This window comes from Gopherus evgoodei, chromosome 4, assembly GCF_007399415.2.
Source record: "Gopherus evgoodei ecotype Sinaloan lineage chromosome 4, rGopEvg1_v1.p, whole genome shotgun sequence".
NCBI lineage: Eukaryota > Metazoa > Chordata > Testudines > Testudinidae > Gopherus > Gopherus evgoodei.
In genome coordinates, this window is record NC_044325.1 from 4,715,320 (window position 1) to 4,738,511 (window position 23,192).

At 45.8% G+C, this 23,192-nt stretch overlaps 1 long non-coding RNA gene across 2 annotated transcripts; it reads left to right on the forward strand.

Annotated features, from left to right (window-relative positions):
- Window positions 1-1,461: 1,461 nt before the first annotated feature.
- Window positions 1,462-22,832, forward strand: LOC115651345. Of its 2 annotated transcripts, XR_004000330.1 has the most exons (4): window positions 1,462-1,601; window positions 18,815-18,898; window positions 19,991-20,159; window positions 22,745-22,832. It is a non-coding gene; the product is annotated as an uncharacterized LOC115651345 (long non-coding RNA). The 2 variants fall into 2 exon arrangements; XR_004000329.1 differs by lacking the exon at window positions 1,462-1,601 and having other exon boundaries at window positions 18,025-18,898.
- The last annotated feature ends 360 nt before the right edge of the window (window positions 22,833-23,192 follow it).

Genomic DNA, 23,192 nt, shown 5'->3' on the forward strand with positions numbered 1-23,192 from the left:
TCGAGTCCAGTCCCCTGCCCTCATGGCAGGACCAAATACTGTCTAGACCATCCCTAACAGACATTTATCTAACCTACTCTTAAATATCTCCAGAGATGGAGATTCCACAACCTCCCTAGGCAATTTATTCCAGTGTTTAACTACCCTGACAGTTAGGAACTTTTTCCTAATGTCCAACCTAAATCTCCCTTGCTGCAGTTTAAGCCCATTGCTTCTTGCTTGCTTGATGTCCTCCTGGCCCCTCTAATGGGGTAATAACTTAGAGTCTATCACTCCTGAAGAGCCAGGTATATGGTGTCTGCCCTTGTCACCGATTCACATGATCTGCTCCATGTCCCAGTGTGTAACCAGTCCTCTGGACTGGCCCCCTTACTGAACCAGAATCCAAGGATCCACACAGTTCCACAGAGGCAGGCCAGTGGCCTCCATGATTCCAAAATGTGGCCTTTGGGTGCCAGAGAATCCCTATCTGCCTCCATGGCTTCCTGCAGTGAGTCCAGACTCCTGCGGGAGGCTCATGCTGTACCCCTTTCAGGGTGCTATACTCTCAATACATCTGCAATGGCACCAGGCAGACTTTGCAAAACAAGGTAGCAATTTAATAATCACCCGGAATGCAGCATCTGAAAGTGCGAGGGCAGGGTTGTCAGATGTCCTGTTTTTGGCTGGAAAGTCTGGTCAAAAGGGGATCTATGCAATATTTGGTCAGTACTGCTGACTGGACACCAACAGTCCAGTTACCAAAGTAACTGCAATCGGCCTTTGCTGCTGGGAGGGTGGGAACCAGGAAAAGCAGCTGCTGCTAGAGGAAGAGGGATCCTGACAGCATTTGAGGAGCAGGGTCGGTGGCCAGGTATGCCAACCGTGATGCCCTGTCCTGCCTTCTCTGCCTCCCAGGGCACTGGCTCTCTCTGGCCCCTCACTCTGGGGACTGACTGTGACATTACACCCCATGGTCTTCATATAAATATGATTATGATATGAATATGACCTGGTATAACTAAGATATACTTTATGCAAGACAGCTCATGTAAGATATCATTGGAAAGGTTATGATTTACTGAATGTGATTATCCAATTTGTATGCCTGTATACTTTCTGTATCTAAAGTTAGGAATATTGACTATGGAACAATTACAACTGTGTGTGTACTTGGGGGAAATGGCCACCATGCAGTAGGAAATCCTCCTGAATGACCCATTTAAGAAGACAATAGAACTCTGAAGATACTAATCTCTCTCCTTCCTGAGAGGTGTCCTGGAATGTAGCTGTGACACTACAAGGTCAGGTGATAATGTGACCTGATGCAAAATACCCTTTGGACACTGCTGGTACTTTCCCACTGTAGGGGGATGGGGATCAAACAAAGGATTTCTGCCTTAGGTAAATCCTCTTAAGGCTGGGGAGGGGGTTGATGTGGACTCTCCTCCATTACTTATGCAATAAGAAGGATGGCTGAAAGAACTGAAGGGACAAAGGAATTAACCTGAAGGAAAAGGCAGGGGTGAGTCTGAACTGAGACAGGTGTCCAGTCTGTAAGAAGAAATATCTGGAACTCTGAGTCACAGAAACTCTGCATCCAACCTAACTGAACATTTAGGGTGAGAAATTACATTCTATAACCTCTTTCTTTAGTGAATCAAGCTTAGTTTGCATGTTTTGTTTTATTTGCTTAGTAATCTGCTTTGTTCTGTTTGCTAATCACTTAAAATCTGCCTTTTATAGTTAATACATTTGTTTATTAAACCCAGTTTGTGCAATTTCTAACTGGGTGCGGGGAAGACGTGCATCTTTCTGTTCACATTGAAGGAGATAGTGAATTTTTATGAACTTGCGCTGGGCAGATTTTTCTGTACAGCACAAGGTAATATCTGTTTGGGTCTGCGCTCCAGGAGAGGTGGGCACCTGAGTGCTGGGGCACGTCCCTTAAGCTGAGTCTTGCCAGAGCTGATCTCAGTGTCTGTGTCTTTCTGCAGCTGGGTGTGTGCTAGAGGAGGATTAAGAGCCTGGCTCAGCAAGACAAGGTAAAGGGGGCCCAGGCTGACAGAACAGGCGGGTTCAGGTAGGCAGGCAGGCAGGCTCTGCCTCAGCTCCTCCCAACCTGGCTCTACAGATGGGCAGGTGAGGCCTGGGGAAGGGGGCTTCAAGTGACAGGGGTGGAGGAAGAGCACCAGGGGGGCCTGTAGTGTCTGGTTTTGAAAAATTGGAAAGATGGCAACCCTACCTTAGGTTAACACAGAGAAGCAGAGTTTGGAACACAGACCGTACTAGCTATAGACACAGCTGCTGTCGGAACCCTCTCCGTTTCCTTTCCTTGTCTCTGTTCCTTTGTCTTACACCGCATTAAGACCCTGTGAGCTCAGGTCTTGACACATTCCTATGACACCTTTCTTTCTTCTGCACCTCGGGGCCTTTCCTCTGCTTTGCAGAGAGGTGGTGGTGGGGAAATCTCCTCCTCCTGGCTGTTGGGTCTAGGTGTGAATGTCCCAGTCATCTGGGTGTGCACTGTCTCATCCAAATGTGAAACCATCCACACTGCCTGCTGTGGATTCCTATACAGACCCAGGAAGGGGCAGGGATGCTAATGTGCGGGGTGCTAAGAGAAAAGACCTTTTGATGCACTAGTCAGAAGTATTGGGGTGATGAGCATATGTGGGCCCATGAACTCTGCCCATACGTACCCCTCCTTTGGGATCTACAGGGAGGAGATTGGGATGATTAATTTGGAGGACTGGGCAAACATAGGAGGATACATGTGGACTTCCTGAGCGTACCTGACAGGTAACCCTGCTGTGTCCAATCTGGAAGAGCTGGAATGTGACAGATGCGGAGCTGTTCTGAAATAACGTAAGAAGAGTGCTGTCATAAATATAAAGGGAAGGGTAACAACCTTTATGTATGCAGTAACATCAAATCCCTCCTGGCCAGGGATACAGAATCACTTACCTGTAAGGAGTTAATCAGTTCAATTAATCTACTTGGCACCTGACCAGAAGGACCAACGGGGAAAGAAGATACTTTCAAATCTGGCGGGAGGGGAAGGTTTTGTTTGTGCTGTTTGTTTTTGTTCCCTCTCAGGACAAAGAAAGAGACCAAGCAGGTAACCCAGCTCCTACTGAAATGATACATCTAAAATTACAGAAATTTTAAGTAATAGCAAGGAAATGCATTAGATTATCTTTTGTTTTAGCTTGTGAATTTTCCCTATGCTAAAAGGGAGGTATATTCCTGTTTTGTAACTTTGAAGTTAAGCCTAGAGGGGATTTGTCTGTGTTTTAAATCTTTTTATTACCTTGTAAAATTACCTTCCATCCTGATTTTACAGAGGTGCTTCTTTTACTTTTTTCTTTATAATGAAGTTCTTCTTTTAAGAACCTGGTTGGTTTTTAGTGTCCTAAAACCCCAAGGATCTGGTCTGTGCTCACCTTGTTAACCTATGGGTTGGTATATTATTTTCAAGCTCTCCCAGGAAAGGGGATGAAAGGGTTTGGGGGGCTATTTTGGTGAGGATAGGGCTCCAAGTGACCCCTCCCTAAATGTTTGTTTAAATCCCTTGATGGTGGGAGCAATAGTGTCCAAGGACAAGGAAAGAAATTTGTGCCTTGGGAAAGTTTTTAATGTAAGCTGGTGGAATATAAGCTTAAGGGGTCTTTCATGCAGGTCCCCACATTTGTACCCCGGAGTTCAGAGTGGGGAGGGAACCCTCACAAGTGCTATGTAAAGACTGTATGGATTTCTGTCCAGCAGCACACCACAACACAGAAACAAAAGGAACTCCACCAGGCAAAGCAGACGACAGCTTTCCAAGTTTAATTAGACTCCCACCGCTCTGACAGTCCCAGCCCATGCTTCTCTGACAGAACAGCACTTATAAACCTCATTTACATACATGAATCTTTACCAGCCACTTGACCAGATACAAATTCTTTTTGCTGTATGTAATCTTCTGTGCTCTCTTCATCAAGTGGTCTTTGTGAGGAGATGATGTGCTGTCTCCAGAGAGAGAGAGGTTTCAGAGGGGTTACCATGTTTTCCAGAGAGAGAGAGACCAACTGCTCTCAGTGATCCTGATGGCAGTCACAGGAGATGCTTCAAATGTGAGAGCAGAATTATGGATTTTAGGTTTGGAAATAACTATCCACGTCAGTGAAATTAGATAACTGAGGGTATGTCTATACTACCTGCCGGATCGGCTGGGAGCGATAAATTGACCCCCGAGTGCTCTCGCATCGACTCCTGTTCTCCACTGCCACGAGAGGCACAGGCAGAGTCAACGGGGGAGCAGCAGCAGTTGACTTACTGCAGTGAAGACACCACAATGAGTAGATCTAAGTATGTCGACTTCAGCGATGTTATTCACATATCTGAAGTTGTGTAACTTAGATCTATTCCCCCATCCCCTAGTGTAGACCAGGCCTCAGTCTCTAGGCTCAGTATCCAACCTGCCTTAGCTTTAGTCCAATCCAATTGGCTCTCCAACATCTTGATGCTGTTTGCTGTCCTAATGGAGAGGGGAATGTCCGTTGTTTAGACACAGCATAATGAAACCATTCCTTCGCTGATGTTTAGAAGGGAAAATCACCCCCATGACATGAATGTCAATAGAACCAAATGACACTAAGCTGGGGGGAGAGGTAGATATGATGGAGGGTAGGGGTAGGGTCCAGGGTAACATAGACAAATTGGAGGATTGGGCCAAAAGAAATCAGATGAAGTTCAAAAAGGACAAGTGCAGAGTTCTGCACTTAGGCAGGAAGAATCCCATGTACCACTACAGGCTGGGGACTGACTGGCTAAGGAGCAGTTCCTCAGAAAAGGACCTGGGGGTTACAATGGACAAGAAGCTGGATATGAGTCAACAGTGTGTCCTTGTTGCCAAGAAGACTGACAGCATATTGGGCTGTATTAGTAAGAACATTGCCAGCAGATTGAGGGAAGTGATTATTCTCCTCTATTCGGCACTGGTGAGGCCACATCAGGAGTACTGCATCCAGTTCCCCCCCCCACCCCCACACTACGGAAAGGATATGGTCAAATTGGAGAAAGTCCAGCAGAGGGCAATGAAAATGATCAGGGGGCTGGGGCATATGACTTATGAGGAAAGGGTGAGGGAACTGGGGTTATTTAGTCTGCAGAAGAGAAGAGTGAGAGAGGATTTGATATCTGCTTTCAACTACCTGAAGGGGGGCTCCAAAGAGGATGGATCTAGACTGTTCTCAGTGGTGGCAGATGACAGAACAAGGAGCAATGGTCTCCAGTTGCAGTGGGGAAGGTCTAGGTTGGATATTAGGAAACACTGTTTCACTAGGAGGGTGGTGAAGCACTGGAATGGGTTACCCAGGGAGGTGTTGGAATCTCCTTCCTTAGAGGTTTTTAAGGCCCAGCTTGACAAATCCTTGGCTGGGATGATTTAGTTAGTGTTGGTCCTGCTTTGAGCAGGGGGTTGGACTAGATAACCTGCTGAGGTCCCTTCCAACCCTAATATTCCATGATTCTATGATTCTATGAACCTGGCAAAAAAAAAAATCAGTGAAAAATGCTGAAAAGTGCAGTTTGGGGTCAAATTCAGCTAACAGATTTAGCCAAAGGGGAAAAAATGGAAAAACTTCCAAAAGTAAAACAATTTCATTTCAATGCTTTCGAGATGAAATGTTTCATTTTGAAACAATGTTTTATTCAGAAACTCAACTAGATTTAACTTAATAAAAATTAATAATCACCCCCAAATGAAAGGAAATATTTAGTGTCAAGTCCAACGAGCTGTTTCATTTGACCCAAAACAAATGGTTTCGCTTTGTTCTTTTCTTTCAGCTGTGAAACTGAATAATCCAATATTCACCCAGCTCTAAATATCCACTCCTTACCATTTTACTAGTCCGTGGATGGTAGAATTTGGCTCAGTTCTGGAACAGGGAGAAAAGTGGCTCATCCCAGTTGAGAGGGCGAATTGGACCCTTTAAATGGCCAGGCACTCTTCACTCAGCACACAGCCTCACTTTCGTTTGTTCCTGTGTGTTGCTAGAGCACATCAGCTCCTCTGGTGTCTATCTCCTTCACTGTGCTAGATCCAAAGATAGCACTGCAGGATCCTGGACAAGTCACATCATCCCTCTGTGCTTTAGCTCCCCATCTGAATAATGTTCTTTTGTTCATCTTGTCTACTGGGGGCCTAATCCAAACCCTATGGGAGTCAGTGGGCATCTTTCCATTGACTTGAAGAGTTTTGAACCAGGCATGTCATAAACAGATAGCTAAGGGTTAACGTCTCTTTCACCTGGAAAGAAGTAATCTGAACCACCTGACCAGAGGACCAATCAGGAAACAGGATTTTTTTCAGCTCTGGGTGGAGGGAATTTTGTGTCTGAGTTCTTTGTCTTCTGCCTGTATGCTCTCTCGGATGAGAAGTTTTTCTATTTCCTGCTTTCTAATCTTCTGTTTCCCAGTTGTAAGTACCAAAGATCAGATAGGGATTTATATGTTCTTTTGTATTTACATGTCTATAATTGCTGAAGTGCTTTGAATTGTATTATTTTTGAATAAGGCTGTTTATTCATATTTCTTTTAAGCAATTGACCCTGTATTTGTCACCTTAATACAGAGAGGCCATTTGTATGTATTTTTCTTTCTTTTTCTATAAAGCTTTCTTTTAAGACCTGTTGGAGTTTTTCTGTAGTGGGGAACTTCAGGGAACTGGGTCTGCAGCTCACCAGGGAATTGGTGGGAGGAAGAAGTCAGGGGGAGGTCTGTGTGTGTTAGATTTACTAGCCTGATTTTGCATTCCCTCTGGGTGAAGAGGAAAGTGCTTTTGTTTCCAGGACTGGAATTACAGAGGGTGGACTCCCTCTGCTTAAATTCACGGAGGTTGCTTCTGTGTATCTCTCCAGGAGCACCTGGAGGGGGGAAGGGAAAAGTTTTATTTCCCTTTGTTGTGAGACTCAAGGGTTTGGGTCTTGGGGTCCCCAGGGAAGGGTTTCGGGGGGACCAGAGTGCCCCAAAACACTCTAATTTTTTGGGTGGTGGCAGCAGTACCAGGTCCAAGCTGGTAACTAAGCTTGGAGGTTTTTCATGCTAACCCCCATATTTTGGACGCTAAGGTCCAAATCTGGGACTAGGTTATGACAAGGCACTTGGAGTGTAAGTTCTTCACCTGTCTCTCACCATGTGCATGCACAGTGCCTAGCACACGGGCCCCTGATCTTGGTGAGTGCCTGCCATTACCACTATAATATTACCCATAAGTACATTCACAACTGGTCCCCTTGTCTAGGTCTCAGCGGAAGAGGTCACTGATGGGACTAGCATATAGACTCATGATGGCTCTACAGCTAGTCCCTGAAGAGCAAACCTCAGACTCATTCATAGGGGAATGAGAGGAAGTTTTGTTTTTCCACGTTGTTGGCCCTGGTGCCTCTCATATAAGTACTGCACTGAAATTCATGCCCATGTCCTGTGCTGACAGTCTGGCTCCATGGCTATATAGTCAGGGGTTGTAGAGCCCAACCTCTGTGAAATAAAGACCAAAACGCAGACAGACTAAATTGCTTGAGGCGCTTGTTGTTGGCAGGAACTTGCTGTGTTCTGTGCCAAACTATTTTTAGATCCAGAAGAAGTTCAGGGGCGGGTGACATATGGTGACAAGAACAGGCCACTTAATATATTAGCTCACAATAGGATGATGTATTACACATTGTATTGAAGCGGAGTGGATGTAGGGGGAGAGAAACTCCACCTCTTAAAAGCCATTAATTGAATAATATGTTGCTTAATGACACACAAAAGACCTAAAATATTTAGATTCTGCTGGATAAAAGCAAACCCAGGTTATTTTTTTATGTTTTATCCATTCATTTTTATGTCTAGCTATCTAAAAGATGAGCTTTTACAAGTTATTTATTTATAATAATTTTTAAATCTCCCTTACATATTTCACAGCCAGCACAACTAGCAACAGGGGTCTTCATTTTGTCAGGACTATCAAATTACTTTTATTAATGCTGTGATGTCTGACGATTCCTGCTGTCTACTGTGCTTGGACATCAAGTGATTAAGATCAGCAATCATCTGGCATTCACTATGCAAATATTTTGCTTTAAAATTATTTACAGTATGCTGAAAACAGCTCTCATAATTAGCTAACGTGTATGGCCTGCTCCAGCATTTGAAATCAGGAGCTGAATACCAGGCTGTGTAACGGCTTTACTCTATGCTTGGTCATTACTGTGGATAACAGTAAAATGCAAAAAGGAAGAGAAGAAAGAGGAGGAAAGCAGTGGGAGGCGAAGAGGAGACTGGGGCTTGTCTACATGCTGCCTTAGTTCATACCAGCTGGGAGTAAAGGCTAATGTGTGCTGCCATGTTGTGCACTCACAGGCCCATGTGGACCCGGCTGGAGCACACTAAAAGTTACCCAGTACACATTAGTGTAGTACTGTTAAAATGGGACTAGTGCACCATGTGGACAACCCCTAAGGGTACATCTACAGCTTGAGGAGGATGAGTTGCAGTGAAGTGAAGTCACTTTACTCCTGAATGAGAGCATCCATATGGGAGTTTAACACACACTGACTTCACAGCTTAGCTTTCCTGAGTGTCCCCATGTAGACATGGCCCAAAGGGGACCTCTAGACTAGAGTTTGTGGTTTTCTTTGAAGTGAAGTTCACTGATCACCAATTAACTTGTTAGCTAAGATGACTGTAAAAGCTAATCTACACACTTCACAAACCCTCATGATTTCTTCACCTTAGTCCAAATATTTTGTGAAGCATCAAGACCAGTTTTTCATAATAAGACTCACTAATTGGCAGTCAGTTAACTTAAAACTGAAGCACAAGCTCTTTTGTAGACAAACTCTACAAGAATGGGAGCATGAAAAGCAGAAGCAGAAGTGGGTGATGGAAGATGAATAACAGGAGAAATGGTGCTGAGGTTAAGGCCTGGACTCTCAAAAGAACTGGAGGAAATTAAGGACCCAGCTGCTATTGACTCTGAAAATATCAATCTAATGCTCCCATACAGTATTAAATGATGCAATCTTAAATTTAATACATTACATTGCGATACTGCCCCAAGTGCGATGTGATCACTGCCAGCTCTGCAGCTGGAAATGTCCCCTCCTAAACTTCCTGGTGCAAACAGAGCTTCTACTTAATTTTGTAGAATGCTCTTTGAAGGGTTCTCAGGATGCTTGTTGAATTCATGCTCCTAGTAGGTGTTAGAGGGTTTCCCTTCACCCTCTCCCCTGGTTCTTGTCACGCAGACAGAAAGCAGAAGAACAGAAATCTGAAGTGTAAACAATGTGATGTTTATTGGGGTTAGTTTCCAGCAAACATGTTCCATAACTCTGCCGCCACAGAGTCTTGTTTCCCAGTGTCTCTCCTCCCCCCTGGAGGCATAATTATACCTGCAATGCAGGACCTCAGTCCCACCCCTTACAACTTAGGGTCATGTTCCATTTTGGGTCTGGGGTCTTCATCCCACCTCTTTGTACCGCAAGGGAGGGGTAAGGAGAGAGGTTCTGCTCCGGTCAGGGACGGGCATTTCTTTGGCCTTTTAGTGTTCTATACCTCCCCCCTAAGTCCCTTTGCCCCTCCCGACTGGTTGCTTGACTGTGCCTTGAGATGGGGTTGAAGCAATCTTAAAGTGTGCTCTGAGGAACACTTTCACTGCTCCTATCTGTTCCCACTGAACTAACAAATCCAGCTGACAGGGCAGAAGCAACATCACAATGTCTTTGTCCCTTGTTTACACATATTAGTATAAGAGAATCAAAAAGTCAAACCCAAAATTCTATCCCAGGCTAACAAACAGATCTAGATACTCACAGTAAGTAATATTTGCAGTATAACATGTATGTAACCATCCCTGCTTTTCTTTTTCAAAGGTGTCCTTACTTACAAATAGACAGGTTCACTTTGTTCTCAGTGTACAAAACAATAACAAGTCTAAACAAGAAAAAATATGCTAAGAATACACAAAACATGACTGCTGAGTTGGAGCTGAATATTTGCAAGGAGAAAAATATTATTAGAGATGTAGAAACCAGGTTGAGCCAAAGAGATTTGAATGCCTGGAAATTTAACTGCCAGGATACAGAATTTACTTAAAATGTAGACAAAATAACTCAGAAGTCAGTCAGGGATACAATTCCATAGCAAGAAGGAAGGGTAATTCATATGGAGGGTAAAGCAGTATCACGGTTATTATAGAAAATAGGGTTTGGATGAAGGCTATAACCGTAGGCATGGCCAATTAATTATTTAGAAATTGTGTGAGATAACCAGTAAGAACTCTCTCTTTCCAAAGGCACTACTACTTTCTTATGTGTCTGGTTTTTAAGTCTCCATACACAGAGGCTATTATGGACTTCAAACTAGGGAAGATGCTGTACGTGATAAATAAGGTTGAAGCTTGGGGCCATCTAGAATCTAGTGATTCCAATATCAAAATACTCATGATGGCAAAGTATTAAAGGGAAGAGTCAGTGGTGCGAGGCTTCCAGAAAGAGGATGTTGAGAGAATGAAAAGTGCCCCGAGGAGCGATGATTGCTGTACTTTCATACATAGGGAAATCTACTCCAGCAAAATGAGAAGTATTATGAAACTATTTGTGAACAGAGTTGCTATAAAATTTCAACCCCATTACGTCTAAACAGGAAAGGCAGCAGAGACCAGTGCAGCAAAGTGGGGGAGGACAGGGTCTCAGATGCAGTAAATTATAAAATCAGTCTTTTAAAGTGTTGTCAGCATGGTCAGAAAAATGGCTGTAAACAAGATTGCTTGGAACCTTCTGCTTACAAACTAAGCCCCAGTCTGGCATTCGACCCTAGTGCCTACGCAGATTCTAGTGCACGATTGGGACCCCAGTTTGTAACACTAGGCGCTGCAAAACTGCTCTGGAAAAATATAAACTATATGGTATTGAATCGTATTTCACACTGGAACACGGTGCATGAGAAAGTCATCCCATTAAAAACTCACATGAAATCCACCAGCTAGCATGATATGACCCTTAGGATAAGTTCAAAGACTAACGTTTGCAATATAATACCCAAGTGGTTCTAACAGGCCAGCAGCCCTGCCATAGTAAGTTTTCTCTTCCCATGTCCCACATGTAAAATGTTGCGTTTCAAAAACAGTTTTCAAAAGCACACAGTATAGCTACAAAATTAAGTTCTCTTTCATGTACAGCTATGAATTTCAAATCCATTTCCCCACTAGTTCCCACTCACCTTTCAGTCCATTAACAGACTTTTATAGCATCAGCCTTTCAAACTTATCCAAGGGCCAATTATCCTGAGCACCAGCGATGGTCAGGTCACAAATTATGCTACTGCTGTTGATCTTCTTATCTGCAATTTACTTTGTTACGCCATTATCCTGGAGAGGGTGCAACCCAGGGCACTGTTTGTGATTTCAGACTTGGAGAGATGTATTGGGTAGGAATTCTAAAACATAGAGTATATGCAGAAAAACTAGGCAGCTAAGGGTAACAGGAAATATATGGTAGGCAGGTCTGTTTCACTCACACATCACACCTGAAATGCTGCGTCCTGAACCAGAACTCCACTCTCCCAGCAAAAGAGGAAGTATGGGGCATGTTGGGGAAAGGGGAGAAGAGATGTAGGGAGATATTCCCCCAATGGAGTTTGGTTTCTGACGGATCTGATGCCTAAGCATGTGTGAAAGTTTCTCCTCTACAGCGTTAGCCTATGCTGGGGCAAGGTAGTAGAGAACTGAAGCAGCCTTTGCCTGAGGTTAGTCCCTCCTCTGTTCCTGGGCACAGTGCAGAATCAGGGTCAGAAGGCTGCATTAACAGACTGTGTGCCTGTATCTGCAGATATCTGCGTTGCACAAATCCCTGTTTGCCCATATCTCTGTAGTATGTAGGTGTGGTGGTTCTGATAAGCAGGAATATGGGCTAAATTACTGTAAAGGGTGTAGTTTGGCAATAATTACTGGAGTGACTTGCAAGACAGATACAATGGTCCCACAGGCGTTGACGTTTGTGGATTTTGTGAGTCTGCTAATATCGCGTGTCATAACATATTATGTATACATTATCCAAGCTCCCAGCCTCATACATGACTTAGCCAGGAGCTTTCTGACCGCTTGCAGTGTGTGTTTGTAGCGGGGCACTCTCCACTCCTAGGAGAAAAGGTTAAAGTCAGCTGAGGTAGGCGGCTTGAAGAGACAGCCACAGCTGTGGCCACACCAAGTCAGGCCACAGCTGGCTGTGATATAAGGGCTCAGGGAGGTGCTGGGTCAGTCTCACTTCAGCCTTGGAGTGGGAAGGGCCTGGCTGCCTCGGAGCTCAGGGTACCTGGCACAGAGAAGGCAAGAGGAGCTGGGGAGCTCCAGCCTGGCAACTCCCCAGGCTGAGGTCTTATTAAACAGGGGTGGCTCTACGTATTTTGCCGCCTCAAGCACGGCAGTCAGGCAGCTTTTGGTGATGTTTCTGTGGACGGTCTGCTGGTCCTGCGCCTTTGGCGTACGTGCCACTGAATTTCCGCCTCAGCCGTGGGACCAGCGGACCTCCTGCAGGCATGCCACCGAAGGCAGCCTGACTCCTGCCCTCATGGCGACCGGCATGCCACCCCAGGCATGCGCCTGGTGTACTGGTGCCTGGAGCCGCCCCTGTTGTTAAAGGCCTAAGGAGGTACTAGGGCTGCAGAGGCAGCTGGTCCAGCCCCCTTGCCAATGATGAGAGGCCAAGACAGACTGCAGTGTGCCCCAGAGAAAGGGGGCTAGGTGACAACTGGCAGTAGCCACTGAGGCAAGGTGGGCATAGGGGGAGGGGAGACCCAGAGCTGTGGGGCAGCATCCCAAGATAAGAGGACATTGGGGTCTGGGAAGGACAGGCGAGATACCGGACCGCAGGGGGCATGCCAAGGCTGGAATTGAGCTAATTCCCAGATGACCAGCAGGAGGCGCCGTGGCGGTGAGTGCTCAACCTGCTATAGCATTCCTGGAACTTATCCCGGGACTAGTTCCTGGCAAGCACAGCTGCAGGGATAGATAACCATACTTGGGTGCAAAGCCGAGGGAGACGGCAGATAGAATTCTAAATCTCAGTAGACTGGGCAGCTAGCCCACATCCGACTGAGACTAGTGATGAAGGCGTCTCAGATGCAGCTTCCGTATGAATCTCCTTTGACTGTGCCCCTGGCACACCCAGGGTGCTGTGTATAGGCCTGCCACAGAGCTGTCCTCCTCGGACGCACACGGCATTTCAGACTGGGCCACCAGCGCAACCACGCTGCCACAGTTCTGATGCTTTGGAACCTAGCATGCTGCATACGCTTTGGGCCTGCAAGTCAAACCTTTTGTTAGACCCATTCTTCTGATCAGCACCAACAAGTCAAAATCAAGAGCCTTCCCCACTGCCTCTGAATTTTCTTCAGCCTCTGTACAAGAGATGAAGATGAAAGCATCAGTGGATTAAACTGGATAAAGGTTCAATTTCCTGAATGACTCTGCAGCTAGTTCAAAAGGCAGGCATTGTATTAGCTTAGGGATGAGCACTCTCCATCCCAGGCAGATCCCTCATAGTCTGCAGGATATCCATATAGAGCATTGTGTGTTCCAGCATCACTACTTTCATGCTGGAGCGGCCAAGCAATACAGCTCCACAGGCTACTTTACATTTCCAGCATCTAGTGGGAAAGTCTCAGCTGCAGAAGTGAGAAGTATAGTTAATTCTGTGCCGACCTGCTGCCCCTCCTTGACCAGGGCTAATGCAGGGACGTGCATACTGGATTTCGATTTGGACCAAATATATACTGACCCATTTCAAATAACAAAAAGGCGCAAGTTAGACAGAAGATTGGGAGGCCCTCCAAAGATACCCAGTGGAAGAATGTTAGGTAATCAGTTCAGAAAATTGCCACATTGCATTTCGGCTCTTCAATCATAAGGCTATGTCCCAGTCGAGAATGACATGCTAATGACTTAGGGGGTGTATAAGACATTTCCATTTCCACTTTATTAGGTCTATATGCATGTTGGGGGAGCTGATCAGTTGGATCTTTTGTAAATTTCTTCCTCCATGAATGCCAGAAGGTAACCCCAGTTATTTTACACGTGCTAACAGGCTGTCAGGGCGCACACTGTCTGACTGTTGATTTCCTTCAACCTTTAAGTGACCCAAAGACAGACGCAAAGGTCACTAGACATTAGCTCAAAATCCACTTCCTTACTATCCTCTTCTACCAGGCTAACTGAAAATCTGGCCTTTATATTAACAAAAATGTTTCACATTTTCACATCCCGGCTTAGTGTTTGAAATCATTTTGCCATTGCTTTTTTATTGACTCACCCCTCTTGTTACGTGGGGGACAGTGCACCTTTCCTAGAGGTGAAGGGGTCTGTGAAAAGCACCTGCTTCTCACAGAGCTTGTGCTATTTGCTGACTGCAAACAAAAATCCCAGGTGTGTCATTGCACACCAGATTGTTACAAATTACATGAGGGCAGACTGAGACCCACTGCAAACAAGGGGAGTGAAGTACTCAGAAAAGAAGACCTGTATCTTCCATAGTTAGTGGTAAAAGCATTGGAAATGTAGCAACAGAGGACGGATACATTGCAGTATAATCAAGTACCTGACTGAGACTTTCAGCTGTGGGGAGGTGTTTGTTGAAGCTGGACTTTATCCTACTTTAAAGACTCAGATATGTCGATTTTTTTCCCCCTCTGAAAGTAAAGTAATAACAATAAACGATTTAAAACCAAAATGTGCATTTTGCTGCATAAAAAGCAGATATTGCAGATGCACTTATAAGGCAATGGAAAAACACAAAGGGCACGTTTTGTGCTGCAGTGACTTTTATCTAGGGGCACAGGACAATATATTGGTTTCTTTCTGCTAAATCTCCTCCTGTCTTGGGCTTTTATGACAACATTTACATTCCTATCCTTGGTGGAGTATGTCCCTCTTTGATATTTGTACTATCATGACATTCTTCAAGATTGCATTGGGCTGATAAAGCTTTTATTAACGTTATTACATGTTATTTGCAGTAAAGTGCAGGATTTAAATGTCAGCCAGTTTCCCTGTGAGCGCCTATCACTCTGTGTCTGACGATCTCCTTCTGAGAGTGAGGTTCAGGACACACACTGGCAAAAATGTTACCTGGTCTTGGCAACTCTGCAGATAGTCTCAATACATCAGGCTGTAACATGTTAAGCCTCAGACTTGACTTTTGACTAGATTTACGTTAACAAAGGGCTAATTATAATTTCTGGAGTGAGGCCTTGACTACTGACAGTCACTCGGAGTCCTTCGGCATTAGGGGCTAGAGTCACAGGAGGACGTAAGTGCCTGACTGTCGCTTTAGTTCCCCAAATCCCACAATCGGGTCCTGCTGGGAGTCACAAGGCCCCTGCTCAGTTGCCCTCTAGCGGTGCCTAAATTTACTGAGCACCTACATTTTTGAACTGCAAGTGCCCATGTTTCTGCCTCTGAGCATGCACACTGCAGCTCTGTGCCAAGTGTGCAGACCCCTAAGCCCCACAGGGATGCCTGAGCTGGAGGAAGACAGGCCTTCCTCTGCCTAATCCTCACCCACAGGGCGCCATCTGGGAAGGGTGCTGAGAGCTTGCCTACTGGATAAGCCCCCCCCCCCACGGGAGCTTACAAGGAACGGCTTGGGGTGGATAGCCTCCCCCCTAACTTTTAGCTCAGCGGTTATGGACCTCACCTGGGATATGAGAGTCCCCCACCTCTGCTTGAGGGGGAGCAGGGCTTTGAATGCGGGGTCTGCACCGCTCAGGGGAGTGCACTAGCCACATTCTGATGGTGGGGGAGGCTCCTTCAGCCTCTGCTCTTTAAGCTTCACTTGTGGATAAATCATTTCTGAAAAGTGCTGGAGCAGGGGCACTGGCCCTGGGTCCCCCAGGGGAGTGCTCTAAGCCAGGGTGCTGAAACGTTTCCCCACAACCAGTAATGGAATCTGTCCACGCCCGCCCCGTTACTGCACAGCCCAGGCTGCCTCAGCAGCGGAGCTCGGGCTGACCGCACAGCTGGGGTAGGGGGGAGAGGGAGTGAGAGTGAAGCTGGGCCTAGAGGTGGAGCGGGAGTGGGTAGGAGGAGGCATGAGGCTGGGGGTGGAGCTAGATTGGGGGTGGCCTTGGCTCTGCTGCGCACACTCCCCATCATTCCTCCATGGCCCCCCAGGGGGGCATGCCCCACACTTTGAGAACCCCTGTGTGGCGTTGCTGTCTATATGAGTTCATAAAAATTGATAATGAGGGAATATAATGTAGCTGGAATATGCTTCATGCAAAAGGTCTCTGGTAAGGTATCAGCACAAAGCTTATAATCTACTGAGTGTGTTCATCCTATTTGTATGAATGTACCACTCTTGTATCTGAAACTAGAAATATGAAATATAACTCTGAGGGCCTATTGTAATTATGCAAAGTGTGGGCCATTAATGGTGGTTTGGAATCTTGATGATTCCCATTAACCAGGACAATTGCCTGCAGATTGGTGTGTTTTGTCTGTAAGTCTTCCTGTATACCTGTGTGCTGGCAAGTGGGGAATGAAGTCTTGCAGTGACATGTGATCATGTCACCTGAACTGGAATCCATCTTTAACCTGGTGTCTTTCCATTGAGAAGGAGGGGTGGGAACCCAGAGAGGGACAAAGGATTCCCGCCTTATGCAAAAGATATATAAAGGGGTGGAACAGAACAAATGGGGGAGAGGAGCCATCATGAAGAATCCCCTAGCTACCACCTGAGCTGGAACAAGAGCTGTACCAGGGGAAAGAATTGTGCCCAGGCCTGGAAGGTGTCCAGTCTGAGAAAAAAAAATACCGAAGCATCTCTGAGGGTGAGATTATCTGTATTCAGTTTGATTAGACATAGATTTGCTCCTTTTATTTTATTTTGCCTGGTGACTTACGTTGTTCTGTCTGTTACTACTTGGAACCACTTAAATCGTACTTTCTGTACTTAAGAAAATCACTTTTTACTTATTAATTAACTCAGAGTATGTATTAATACCTGGGGGAGCAAACACCTGTGCATATCCCTCTATCAGTGTTATAGGGGGCAAACAATTTATGAGTTTACCCTGCCTAAGCTATATAGAGGGTAAAATGGATTTATCTGGGTTTAGATCCCATTAGGAGTTGGGTGTCTCAGTGTTAGAGACAGGAACACTTCCGTTAGCTGCTTTCAGGTAAACCTGCAGCTTTAGGGCAAGTAATTCAGACCCTGGGTTTCTGTTGGAGCAGACAGGAGTGTCTGGCTCAGCAAGACAGGGTGCTGGGGTCCTGAGCTGGCAGGGAAAGCAAGGAACAGAAGTAGTCCTGGCACATCAGGTGGCAGCTCTCAGGGAGTTTCTGTGATTCAACCCATCACACAGTGCTCTAACCACCAGCCTACGGAGTCATTCTCTTGCTTGCTCTCTCTCTGGCCCAATGAGTCTGTTGCTATTTATTCATAGTGGAACAGCTTCAACAGACTAGCCTGAGGGTACCGCACACCTGAATATCCCATAGCCCTCTGGTTAGAGCACTCAACTGAGAGGGGGCAGAAACGAAAACCCCTGTTCCCCTCAGGTGGAGCTTCCCACATCCCAGTGAATACCCCGAAACTCTGCGCTAAAATGTTTGAGGGAAGTCGTTCTCCTTTCTTTCCCTCCTTCCGCCTCCATGCCAAGAGAGAGTTTGCAGCTGAGAATCCCAAGCAGAGGGAGGTGACTCCAAGCAGCCTAGACTTAGGGGCCAACCCCCCTGAGAAGGCTTAGCAAACACTCCTCACCTTGACATCTCCCATTGGCTGGCTTAGGGGAGCAGCCGCTTGGCATACTGACTTTTCTGAATCCCCTTCAGAGATGTCTCTCCTGCCCCAGTCAGTGTATGAGGAGCCTAGGCACTGCACTCAGGCTTTGTGAATTGCAATGATTTTCTAAGTGCCTAAAAGTTAGCCCCAGGTGTCTTAGGCTTTGCACATTGACTATATTCCAGTTAGGTAATTAGTATCCCTACCTATCTCTCTTTCCTGTTCTGCACTGGTGTGTAATGATGCTGTGTTTAAAGACTGTTTTGAGCTTGCATCCCCACCCATACTTCCAATGTGTCTCCTGTTGATAGATCCACATCACTGAAACCAGTCTGGGATAAGTTATCCAAAACAAGCACGATGCACAGTCGTTCCATGTAACTGGCATCCTCCCTGCCCCATGTGAGGCCCTGGTTTCACAAACACTTATGTACCTGAGTAACTTTATATCCATGAGCAACTACATCTGTGTTTGCCAGAGCAGGGCCTACATTTAAAAACATTTGTGGGTACAGCTGTTGCAGCTGTGTGCATACAAAGGTGCTTCTATTCACAAACTGGATAGCCGGGTGAAGCAAATGTGATAACTGTGCATACTGTCTGTGACACCAGTGCAAACCCCATTTCTCTCCAGTACAGTGTGCCTACATTTGGGATTTGCACTGATTATAATTAGTACAAATTTCTCTTGTCTAAAAACGCTCCTAGATATTACTCTTGTCTGAGATGATATAAGCTTATTTTGTGATGGCTTGTGAGCTAAAGTTAAGTGCCGGCATTTTTAAAGTGTGTCTTACGCTTTGTTTGAATTTTATTCTTGCTGCCAAGTCTCACTTGCTAACCTGAGTTATAAGAATTTATGCTGTTGAACCTGCCCTCAAGCATGCGTGATAGGACTTGAGCCAAGTAAATTCATAGATTCTAAGGCACCATTCAATCACAGTCTGACCTTCTGTCTATCACAGGCCACTAAACTTCTCCCACTTGCCCCTGTGTTGAGCCTAATAACTTGTGTTTGACTAAAGCATCTTCCAGAAAGGCATCAGTATGGATCTGAAGACATCAAGAGATGGCGAATCCACCACTTCCACTTGGAGTTTTTTCCAATGGTTAGTCACCCTCTCTGTTATATTCTATATAGGTTTTTATACTGTCATAAGCACCAACATATCATGGGTGCTCTGGGGCTGGAGCACCCGTGGGGACTGAGTACCCACCGGCAGCCCCTCATCAGCTCCCCCCTCCAGCATCTCCCAGCCGCCAACAGACCCCATGGATCAGCAGCTCCCCCTCCCTCCTCATGCCTCCCACCCACCACAATCAGCTGTTTCTCAGGAGGCTCTGGGCAGGAGGAGCGAGGATGCTGTGTGCTCAGGGGGGAGGGGGCAGAACTGAGCAGGATGAGGTGGGGTGGAGCAGGGGGTGGGCAGAGGTGGGGTGGGACATTGGGGGAAGAGGTGGTGTGGGAGCAGGGCCTGGGGCAGAGCAGGGGGTCGAGCATCCCTGGCACTTTGGAAAGTCGGTGCCTGTGTATACAGACTATGATCAGTCCCACAGTACTGCTAAAAATTTTTGCCTTATGTCTAATTCATTTTTGTCTGGCTTCCACTTCCAGCCTTTAGCTCTTGTTCTGCCTCTTTCTGTTGGAGTAAGTAGCCCTGTAGTACCAGGTACCTTCTCCTCATGAAGGTATTTATACACTGTAATATATTCCCCACTTGATCTTCTTTCTGATAAACTAGACAGATTGTATTCTTTAAGTCTCTCACTAAATAACTCACAAACCATTCCACAGATACTGGCTCCAATAAAACATTCAATTTGCTACCTCTCTGAATGACTATAAGGTTTCATAAAAGTATAATGAGATTCTATAGAAATTACTCTTAAAGCTGAGAGACTTTAACAGAGAATCATATTCCTGCTACAGAATTTTATAGAGTGGTTCAAACCCCTATAGAAAGACATTGCAGAAGTATTTGTGAGAACAAATGAATTTTAAGGCCCCGATGTGGAAACACTGACTCATGCACTTAACTGTACTCTTGTGAGTAGTCCCATTGTCTTTACTGGAACTACTGGAGCTCGAAGTTAAGGATATTCATAGGTGTTTGCAGGATGGGCGCTGTAGTGAATAGAAAACTTTTGTGAAGGGGAAGTTTGAATTCCTAAGCAAATTCACACCGAAATCCTGTTTCTAGGAGTTATGCTCATTCATTCAAGGAACAGAACAACCTTCACCTCTGACTGATGTATTCAATCAAATTCATCAAACCAGCTTGAATTCTGGATATGGGCTATTCACCACAAACTGCATGGAAACAATCCGCTGACCAAGCGTTACTTGCTGAAATGATTTTGGAAACAACTGTGAGTATCTAATGTGAGAAATTGTAAGTGGGTTACAGATTTTAAATTTGGCAAACCCATTTATTAGAAAGATTTGCTCATCTCTAGCCAAAACAGGGCAGATCTACATGGCAGCTGGAAGGGGCAAGTCCCAGCTCAGGTAGATAAACACAAGCTAGCTGTACTGGAGCTCCAGTGCTGGCTCAGGTTAGCTGCCCGAGTTATATCCAGGGGGTTAGGCAGGATTATACTCAGCCAGCCCAAGCCACCACCCAGGCTGCTGCTGCGACATTGCTCGTTTTAGATGCTCGCTGAAGCCGAGCTAGCATGTGTATGTCTCGCTGAGCCAGGAATTACAGCCGTACTCTAAATATCTGCTATTGAATTGTGGATAGGGGAAGCAGGGACAGATCGTGGGTTAAAAACAATGAAATGGATATACTGAATTGCATATGTTCTTCCACAAAACTGCAGGGCATGATAGACCATATGAGGCAACAGCAGGTTACAAAAGAGAAGTAAGGCAAGCAAACTTTTCTAAGTGATAAGAAAGACGTAGGACCTTATCCAAAGCCTAGCTGAAGCCAATGGAAATCTTTCAGTTGCCTTCAGTGCACTTGGACCAGGCTTATAATGCTTAGCACTACCGCAGAATACCATCCTCTTGGAGAGACTAGTGGTAGAACACTACAATTTAGTAGTGTCACACCCAAGTCTTAGACTAAATTCACTATCTAATGCATTTGTGAAAGTGTAGCTCCTTGTGAGATAACAACTGTTGTTTGGGAGCATTGTAAATTGAAAGATTTCTCCTGCGATGCCAGAGAATTGATGTAAAAATTATTACTGGGAACTCCCCTCAAATCCCTTTCATTACGGTGTTAGTGAAATGTCCTGCTTTGCTGAAATTAAACCAACACAGATCCATGTGTGAAGTCCTCATGACTACAGCTAATAAATGTGTGTGATCTGCCTTGTAAGAAAAAAAAAAAAAGTACCCCTAAGGAATGTGACTCAGAAGAAGAAATGAAGAAGGATCACGGAATGAACTCATTAAAAAGAGCACCGAAGCTATCCAGTAAGAGTTGCAAAAGTAGTATCTGTACAGACTATATCCCATCATCCGTATTGCTCCATTCTGCCTGGTCCCATGTACAGTGAAAGCTCCTTACTTCCATGTACTGCGGGTCTGTCTGCAGTGGTCCAATCTGTCCTGGGTGTAGCTGACCCAGTGTATACAGTGAGTGAAGAGGCTGCTGGCTCCTCCTATCTCCAGGCAATCCTCCATGGTGTGAAGTTGTGCAGTGTATATGGTTTTATAAAAATATGGTACTGAGTGAATATAATGTAACTGGAATACGCTTCATGCAAAAAGTCTCTGGTAAGGTATCATTACAAAGCTTATAATCTACTGAGTGTGCTCATCCTATTTGTATAAATGTACCACTCTTGTATCTGAAACTAGGAATATGAAATATAACTCTGAGGGCCTATTGTAATTATGCAAAGTGTGGGCCATTAATGGTGGTTTGGAATCTTGATGGCTCCCATCAACCAGGACAATTGACTGGGGCTGTTTGCAGGCAGGCTTCCCTGTGAGTCAGGCTGGGAGGAATGAAGACTTAGGCCATGTCTACATCTAAAATTTTGCAGCGCTGGTTGTTACAGCTGTATTAGTACAGCTGTATAGGGCCAGCGCTGCAGAGTGGCCACACTTACAGCAACCAGCGCTGCAAGTGGTGTTAGATGTGGCCACACTGCAGCGCTGTTGGGCGGCTTCAAGGGGGTTTCGGGGAACGCGAGAGCAAACCGGGAAAGGAGACCAGCTTCGCCACGGTTTGCTCTCGCGTTCCCCGAACCACCCTGCAAACCGCAGGGAAGGAGACCTGCTTGTTCGGGGAACTCGAGAGCAAACCGCGGCGAAGCTGGTCTCCTTTCCCGGTTTGCTCTCTCGTTCCCCGAACCCCCGAGCAAGCAGGTCTCCTTCCCTGCGATTTGCAGGGTGGTTCGGGGAACGCGAGAGCAAACCGGGAAAGGAGACCAGCTTCGCCGCGGTTTGCTCTCGCGTTCCCCGAACCACCCTGCAAACCGCAGGGAAGGAGACCTGCTTGTTCGGGGAACGCGAGAGCAAACCGGGAAAGGAGACCAGCTTCGCCGCGGTTTGCTCTCGCGTTCCCCGAACCACCCAGCAAACCTCAGGGAAGGAGACCTGCTTGCTCGGGGTTCGGGGAACGCGAGAGCAAGCTGGGGAAGGAGACCAGTTTGATTACCAGAGGCTTCCTCAGGTATGCTGGGATACCTGCTTATTCCACGGAGGTCAAGAAAAGCGCTGGTAAGTGTCTATACTTGATTACCAGCACTGGATCACCAGCGCTGGATCCTCTACACCCGAGACAAAACGGGAGTACGGCCAGCGCTGCAAACAGGGAGTTGCAGCGCTGGTGGTGCCCTGAAGATGTGTACACCTCCTAAGTTGCAGCGCTGTAACTCCCTCACCAGCGCTGCAACTTTCTGATGTAGACAAGCCCTCAAAGTCTTGCCATGACATGTGATCATGTCACCTGAACTGGAATCCATCTTTAACCTGGTGTCTTTCCATTGAGTAGGAGGGAGTGGCAACCCAGAGAGTGACAAAGGATTCCAGCCTTATGTAAAAGATATATAAAGAGGTGGAGCAGAACAAGAGGAGGAGAGGAGCCATCATGAAGAATCCCCTAGCTACCACCTGAGCTGGAACAAGAGCTGTACCAGGGGAAAGAATTGTGCCCAGGCCTGGAAGGTATCCAGTCTGAGGAAAAAACTTACTGAAGCATCTCTGAGGGTGAGATTATCTGTATTCAGTTTGATTAGACATAGATTTTTGCATTTTATTTTATTTTGCTTGGTGATTTACTTTGTTCTGTCTGTTACTACTTGGAACCACTTAAATCCTGCTTTCTGTATTTAATAAAATCACTTTTTACTTATTAACTCAGAGTATGTAAAAGCAGCAAAGAATCCTGTGGCACCTTATAGACTAACAGACGTTTTGGAGCATGAGCTTTCGTGGGTGAA